The sequence below is a fragment of the Magallana gigas genome, chromosome 8 (assembly GCF_963853765.1).
Source record: "Magallana gigas chromosome 8, xbMagGiga1.1, whole genome shotgun sequence".
In the NCBI taxonomy this organism is placed as follows: Eukaryota; Metazoa; Mollusca; class Bivalvia; order Ostreida; family Ostreidae; genus Magallana; species Magallana gigas.
Genome location: NC_088860.1, coordinates 31,582,985 through 31,591,858, shown reverse-complemented (window position 1 = coordinate 31,591,858; position 8,874 = coordinate 31,582,985). Strand labels below are relative to the sequence as shown.

At 32.4% G+C, this 8,874-nt stretch overlaps 1 long non-coding RNA gene across 1 annotated transcript; it reads left to right on the top strand.

The window, feature by feature from the left end:
* The first annotated feature begins 613 nt into the window (after positions 1–613).
* LOC109620822 (uncharacterized) lies at positions 614–7,778 on the top strand. Its single transcript, XR_010708915.1, has 4 exons — positions 614–721; positions 1,543–1,713; positions 6,360–6,513; positions 7,557–7,778. It is a non-coding gene; the product is annotated as an uncharacterized lncRNA (long non-coding RNA).
* The last annotated feature ends 1,096 nt before the right edge of the window (positions 7,779–8,874 follow it).

Below are 8,874 nucleotides of genomic sequence, written 5' to 3'. Positions count from 1 at the left end.
ACACAATCCATGCAAGTATGGTGAATTTGAACCAGTAGAATTGAATTAAACTGAGATATGGTCATCAAAGGGCACCTGCTCCAAAAACTTTAACCAGCTCCAAAAGCCTTAACCTCATCCAACACACAATGCCTCGTGATCAGATTCAGCATTCAATTCTGTCATGTGCATAAATATCATGAGAAGAACCATTTACGCAAGTTTGGTGAAATAAGTAGGTCCAGATACATCATCCATGCAAGTGTAGTTGAGATAGGACAAGTAATAATTTGATACAGAACCTGCTTCAAAACACTAAAAACACAAGACGCCGACGCTGGGGGTATTGCATTAGCTCCCCCGACTTCGTCTCGGTGAGCTAAAATGTGTAACGTCTGTTATTTCATAGCAAATACCTAAAATTTGAACTCAGCCACTACCAGTATTTAGGATTTTTTCCCACCAAATTTCAAGGTCATATCAAAAAGTCAAAGGTCAAGTTTAACAACGTCATCTATATTTATATTTTTTAATCAATTTTCACCTCTTTTAAATATACTTAAACTTTAATTAATATAAAACCAATTCTTTTTAATTTTGATATATCAAAGTACATGGTCATGACTATAGCTTCTTTCAACACGACAGCTCAAACTTGATAAATACTTCTATAGCATGCCAGTCCAGTATGAAACCTCCTTTAAAACGAGTGGAGTTTACCAAAATCAAAATACAGATAGAGGTTGTCTAAACATTTTAACTTCTTAAAATTCTATTAATAGTCTAAATTTAAATTAATACATATCGAATTATCGTAAGACTTTGACTGTTTAAAAAAAAAATAACATTACAGGTATTTTGACGTCATTCAATGTTCAGATATTTTCCTGGTGTATTTTTAGGTAAATAATGCTGAGTTTATAAATGGAATAATATGCACCCATGCGTTAAACATATTTGTTGATTATTTGCTAACTCTTCATTGCTTTAAACAATATTCTTTTTTCAAAACTCAGCTAAATATTTAGAATATGTTTATTCGTATGAATTATAGATGAAGAATCCTTTTAGAAACAATGCAGGACTTTTTAAAGAATAAGATGAAAAAAAAAACTTTTAAAAATTTATCTAAAAGAAAATAAAACTGAAAAATCTGGTACCATTTCTTTATATTGAATATTGAATTGATTTTATGCTTGTTTTTTTGCACGAAATAGTCGCACATACACACTTGCGGGCACGTTTTTTTTAAAGTACAACTTGTTATGTGAATATATCATGGTGAAATGAAATTGAAGACATTTGCCGTTATTGTAAACTCTGCGGAAATCCTGTTTTATGTCATAGGTGAATTTCAAAACTAAATACTGGTTAAAGCACAACCTAGCTTGTTTACATGACGAATAACATTTCCAAATATTTCGGTCTAAAATGAATGTATATATTTCAATATAGTATGCAAATTAACTAAATTCACTGTAGTTTCATATATTGTTACTTGTGTAACAAATTTGGGTATAATTGCATTAAATACACATATACAGCTTATTTGTTGTATTGCAGGACATGGAAGTTGTTGGAGGAGACTACACTTTCACGTCCGTAACGGGATCGCCCACAATTAAGTATGGAGAATCCGATGATTGTAACGGACCGTACCGTCTTGATCCCTGTCCTCATTTCGGACACGCAGTCATTGACACCAGAGGGACTGGGTTGATTGTAGACCCTAACGTAAGATCGAGAGTATTCTGTTAATATATATCTATTATATAGGACATTTTTGTAAATAAACTACAGAATGCCTGCACCAGAGTATTTACTTACACCTTTGGTATTTCAACACCTTTGTGATGATGTCCGTAAGTTTGGATTAAATTTAATTGATAAATAATTATTGTGAAATTAAAAACCTACTTTTATTTTCGATAAACAAACCCGAAATAGCAAAAATGAAAGTAAGGTGGTAGACAGGGGTAATTTGTATCAAAATCTATCATTGCAATGAAATAATATTAAGTGATTACGTAGCTAGTGAATAAATTTACGGGAACTTATTAAGATGTGCATAAAAGTTAAGATATAACAAATGTGAAATAAATAAAATTATATAGCCAATTCTTTAGCCAATGCAAACACAACAAGTGTTTCCTCACCTTTTCGCTTGAACTGAATTGACACCTATTACGTCACAGCAATTGCACGGACAATGGCTGGTTTTAAAATATGCATATTGCGAAATTTGAACTTTGACAAGCTGAAACTTCCAAACTATTATTTTTTTAAATAGAAAAAATTTGAGGGATGACGGTTTTAGTACTCAAAGTTTAATGTATTAAAAAATTGGAAACGTGATAAAAATCCTTTAACGCGTGTATTTATGTTTAATAGATAGAACTTACCAGAATGAGGTAACCAATAATGCAGATTGACCAATTCACGTAAAGACGAAAATTGTAGGACGAATTGATTATGCATCGTTAGCAGATAACTTGGACAGACAGCTTTGAAAAATAAAAACTTTAAAAAGTAATTAAAGAAAATGAGCCAATTTGACCCCATTCCCCTATTTTTTCCCCAAAAAGTTCTTATTTAAGTGATTTTGTCACACAAATCTACTTAAAGAATGAGCGCATTAATAATAATGTAATTTGTTAGGCAAATCATAGTTCAAAAGCATATTCTGAAACCCAAGTATCTCATCATTAGTTCACATTAGTTGAAAAAAATCCCTTATTAAAATTTATTGCTTCATAAATGCTAAATACACTCATCAATCTACAGCAATTCTGAAATGCAAACCCCCCCCCCCCCAAAAAAAAAAAAAACATGTTATATTTTCCTACGCCAATGTTCCGCCAAAAAGGTAGTCCTTCTCACATTACAAACTTTGATTACTATTTTTATGCCAAGTTGTACTATAGTAAAAGAAAGAAGAATGTGATATTTTGATTTCCTTTAATCTTGATTTAATAAACATTTAATCAAATTTACTTTTGACAAGTCGAAAACCAGAGAAGACTCCTTCCTTAAGGCCACGCACATGTATTGATAAACAATTTCAATTCACTCCCCACTCCTTTAGACTCACGATATTCTGCATTTCAATTTCAATTTCAACGTTTAGGTTAAGAAGGCAACGAAAAAAAAACCCCATCGGACATATTATATACAATCAAAGTACTGATAGTACTGTTAGACGGTGGCGCCGTTTGAAAGTGGCATATTACATGTATGATAATTATTGTTGTCGAAAATCCAAAGCCAGTGTCCCATACATGTACTAATACTTAACGCTTACTCGCACAACTGGTCGTGAGTTTCCTACATGGACAATTCTGTGGAAATTGTAGTTGTGATCACAATCCACACTTTACAAATGTTGTCTCTCTTTATCGTCATCTTTTGGGGAAAACCCAAGATTTATCGCAGTAGCCTTTGTAGTATAGACGTTTGTATCTATATGTTTGTATCTATATCAGTTGACATTAAAACTCCGTTTTCATTAATACATGTACTACATGTTTGTATTTTGATTGCCCCAGAATGACTTATTAAATATGTGGGTTGCCACCACATATTGATTGAATAAATCAAATCCAAAGCGATTTCATCACAGTACGCCCAAATATTTGATTGTATAAAGAAGGGGATTTTGGGTTTTCTCCCCTTTTGACCTTTGGGTTGACCCCGTTAAGGGGAACAACTTTTGAAAAGTGTGGATTGGATATGATAAATGAATAAAATACTTATCAGGTTTTTACTAATTATTTGGTAGACATGTAGTATGTTTATTGTCCCTCTCGACAGCATTTTCCGTCAATTTCTTCACGGGGAAAAAGTTGCAGTCTTGTGGACCATCAACTTGCTTTATGTCTTCATAGTCAGTTGATACATTTAGGTGTAAAGAAAACAGCATGGTTTACAAGAACCTGTTTGCTAAAACTGGTATTTCTTTTAGAATGCACGTCATCATGAAACAGAAGAGTCAATCAATATTTTATCTTCGACTTTAGTGGATCCATTTGCTCACAGCGAAAGTGAATAAAAAATTGAAAAAAAATATCATACAATATTCAGTCGCGGCAGTTTCATTAATCATTAATTGTATTTAGCTATAGATTCATTCAAATCATTTGAATGGATTGGGAAAGTCACATGTATATTTTATCGCTTCTCATTTGCTCACAGCGAAAGTGAATAATTTGAAAAAAAAATATCATACAATATTCAGTCGCGGCAGTTTCATTAATCATTAATTGTATTTAGCTATAGATTCATTCAAATCATTTGAATGGATTTGGGAAAGTCACATGTATATCTTATCGCTTCTCAGTACACTTTAACACGCATAATTCACTTGCTACATTAAACTCTTCTAGTAAACTTAAAACAAATATTGATTAATTATTCAAAATTAGTTTTCAAAAAAACTAAACAAACAAAATACAAGTTGAACGCATGTTTTTCTGACCGTACAGCTGTGTATATAAATTTCATTTTATTCTTTGCATGTACCATATACACTATATCTAGGGTTCGCAAATCCCAGCAATATTTCCGGAAAGCTATAGTTCTGTAGCTCAGCAGAAAACTACAGTCATCTATGAAGCACATTTTTTGCCTACATGTTTCATTTTTTATCGCAAATATAGCATGGATGTATACGCTATGGCTGATGTAGCATTTCGTTGAGTGATGACACTTTCTAACCGTCGTGTATTTCGATTACGAGTCGCAACAAACTGACGCATTTATATATTAGGCCTGCCTATTATGGAAACAAATGTCGAAGAAAGCTCATAATAGAGTTGTACTCGCGAGAGAAAAATTATTTGAGAACAAACGGGGCGATATTTACGTACATGTGTAATAATGTTATCTGTTAGTGAAAAAATCCCCCCAAATTTAAAGAAAAGGTTCTATAATAGCAGAGACGTCGACGGGCGCATATGGATTAAAGTCACAGAATGAGATTGTACTTCACTCTTCAAATTGCGTTATTCAGTTTACTGTGAAAAAATTCGTCAGAAACTGTTTAGTGATCTTACATTACCGTTCACAATGCACAATAAATGTATATGGAATATTGCATGAGTTGAACCGATAGTTTTTTCTCACAAAAAAGGTAGCGTTTGCTGCAAATTATTTAGAGATACACGAGCTGACACGCCGTGACACGCCGTGAAATCCATAACATATGTCTTCAATCCCTTATTTGCTTACAAAAAATCTGAACTGAAAATCTTAGAAACATCGTAAAATGTGGTTTGTTTATATATGTAAAATTGTAAAATGGCGACTCGATTTGCACGTGAATTTTACAATCCGCAGTCGATCGATTAGCGTGTTTGAGAGAAAGTCAGCAGCAAGTAAAGCGTCAAATTCAGTAGTAAATATTGTCTGATGATTATTGAGGTACCTGTAATAAAATTAATGTTCCTACAGACTGAGGGGGTTACAAAATAAGGTTCATGTAAATCACAGGTCAGTCCAAAACACATTTCAAGTTTTTTTGTATGTTTGAAAACACATGCACACTTGTAGAAGAAAGTGTGCCATTGATCGGTTGAAGTTCAATAAAATGTTATTTATGTAATATTCATTGTCAGTATCTGTTGTGAATTCTTTGGAATAAGCTACAACAAAATAAATATTCTGCCTCAACTAAAATTAATGCGTTGAAAAATTGCTGAAATATGAAATGGCAAACCTGTTTAAATAGTGTGTTTCTGACAATTGTTTACATCATAAAAAACAAGAAGCGGTTATTGTGAGATCTCTTAGCAAATTATCGCAGTGATATAGTTTATGCAGCCCTGATACAGAGTTTAACTTCACAACTGGCAGTTGGTGCATAAATTATCGATACCGCGTAAGCAGACAGGGTAACGGCCAATTTAAAATAAAACACAATTTCATAAATTATTTAAACACATGTACAAAATAATTAGCAGCTATAATGCTTAAAATATCTGATAAGATTAAAATTAGTTCTCATACTGAAATCGACACATAGAAAAAACGTTGTCTGTAACATTGCATTAACACTGCATACCTAACAGAGTTATCGTTCCTTATCCGCTAGGGTCCCTGTGAGAAATACTCTTCCGGTCAGGACGATAGCAATAGACCGTGGCTATTTATAGCCACCGTCTAAAAATGATTCTAAAACAATCTGGTTTATCATATTAAGCAGTTTACTATATTTATGTGTAGTGTTAATTCCCGCGCTTGCGCAGGATTTCATGTAGCATACGTATATTTGATTATATCATCATCAGTGACTATCTTAGATTTTATAGAAAACATTTATGATGTAAGTCTTGTAAAATATGTTATTCGATGATTGATATCCAGTAAATCAATACCGATTTCAGATAACATTTGGATTAACTTTCGATTATAAGGCTGAAATGAAAGACTTCATCAGATCAGCTGACGGTTCTCAGATATCCTTCCTGTGCGCTGGCTGGTGCAGCTAGTGTGGACCAACGTCTGGACCAATCAAACTGCTTCTTTCTACGGAGTTCAGTAATAAAATTTTCTATACCTCCACCCCTAAACTTCGTCCGTCCGTCTGTCTGTGCAAAATTCGTGTCCGGTCCATGTCTTTCTTATGGAGAAACATTATATTGGAAGTTCTAAGTACTTCACACAAAGATTGCTTATTATCATAGGGTGTGTCATGACATTGACCCAAGGTCATTTTGGCATTATCAAGGCAATATCAAGGTCACTGATAGGAAAAGTGCAAAATTTGTGTCCTGTTTATATCTTTTTATGTAGAAACATTAGAAGTCATTACTTCACACCGAGATTGCTTATGACCCAAAGGTGTGTTATGAACTTGACCCAAGGTCATTTCGGCAAGTTCAAGGCCGTTGTTTAAAAAAGGTTTAATTCCTGTTTGTCTCATGTCTTGTATTAATGGAAATGATTAAAAGGTAAAATTTTACGCATAGCTTAGGTTTGTCAGGCCACATAAATTTAGTTGTTAGATTATCTTCTCCGTCCGCCCCTCTGAAATGGCCCGTCTCGATGTACTTTATCTTTTTTGAAAAAAAAAGGAAAAACCTATTCGGAAAATAACTGCGCTCTGTGCACCAAAATTTAAAACATCGAATGGCTGCTTAACAGTTTGATAACCGTTCCAGTCATGTTTGTTATCGTAATGATGCAAATGTCTTCATGCATTAACAGTTAAGTTGAAATAAAATGAAATTTAAAGAATACAAATTGATTTGTGTACTTATATTAGCATTAACAATTAAATAAAAAGAGCAGTTGTCATAGATAGAATTGCATGGTTAATAAGATGGCATCCATCATTTTCTTAAATTGAAAAATACTTGAGTTATGATTTTTTCTTAACGAGGAGGGGGGAGGGGATATTATTTGTGAGCTTGCTCACAGTATCTCTAGTTTTGAGGTTTAGGAAAATTTAAAAACTTTGAATTTAAAAAAAGTTAAAATTAAAAACAAATTGAATCGATAAGAATTATGTAGTGTATGGTATCTTTCTTTTATGATTTACATAACATCGAAAAGAAACTTATATTTTTTCAATATCTAAGTTTCAGCTACTGATGCACGGCCAGTAACATGTCAGAAGTAAACAATGATACTCAAAAGAAGTTCGGCAGGAATTAAGAAATAACTCGTAAGAAATTGGCGGAATACTCGTCCTGTACTATATCAAGCATTTAGCAAGATGGCTTTTCGGTCTCAGCTGCTGAGTCGTGAGAAGGATTTATTTCCATTATTTTTTTTAATTTGAATGTTTACTTCATGATGTGAAAAATGTGTTTCATATATATATATATATATATATATATATATATATATATATATATATATATATATATATATATATATATATATATATATATATATATATATATATATACACACACACACACAGTTAAAATGAAGCGGCTGATATTGGTAAATATTCACGGACACGTTAAAGATATAATGAAGGAAAGCTTATTATTTGTGTTGGTTGATTGGTTTCAACTTTAAATTGTTGATTTATTATAGAGGATGATTGATGGTTTATATCTTATTTATTTTTCGACTTGTTTGGTATTGATATTTTTCATTAATCGTGTTTTTCACCGTAATGTTTGTTTGTTAATTACGATGTAAATGGACATAAGAATATTTATAATATATTAATATACAATAATATCATATTTAAAATGTAAAGATGAAAGATAATATTTTTTTCAATTTTGTACACAATACTTTAAGGGTAACAAAACGTTCAAAAATTTTCAAAACACCTCGAAATTTTGCGTGTTACGTTTAATCATTTTTGGCATTCATTTTTCTAGTGTTTTGTAGCGACCAATATTATTTGTCAATATTGTAGAAAATTTGAAAAGAGAGTTTTATTCTAATTTTGATTTCTTGTACAACAATGACAAAATCTGCCTGTACGTACAGGTATCACAACACTATTTTTTCGAAGGTTCACATCAAAACATGGCTGAGTGAAAATAATTCCCGAATTCCCTTTCGTTTTTAGGAGTTTTCCGCCAGAGAAACGGACTGTACTTTTTTATGAGATAAAAAACAACGTGTAAAATGCCTGATTTTCCCACCTTTGTAAAAATACGAAGTCACTTGAATTTTTGATGCCAGTTGTTTAGGCAGGGGGGTGAAAGGGCTCGGACATGATTTTCAAGCACATGTGTAACTTTGATGTAAACAAACTCTCGTGCCTTTGTGGATAGCTGTGTGTTTTTTGCTACTAAATTGGTTAGGAACAATTGTTTAAAAAGTTGTAAAGAGGAATTTAAAGTTGGTTTTATCGTCGTAAACCAAAAAAGCTTCTATGTAATACGAATTTTGTGTAAAATGAGTTATTTAGACGCTTGTATGGTATAC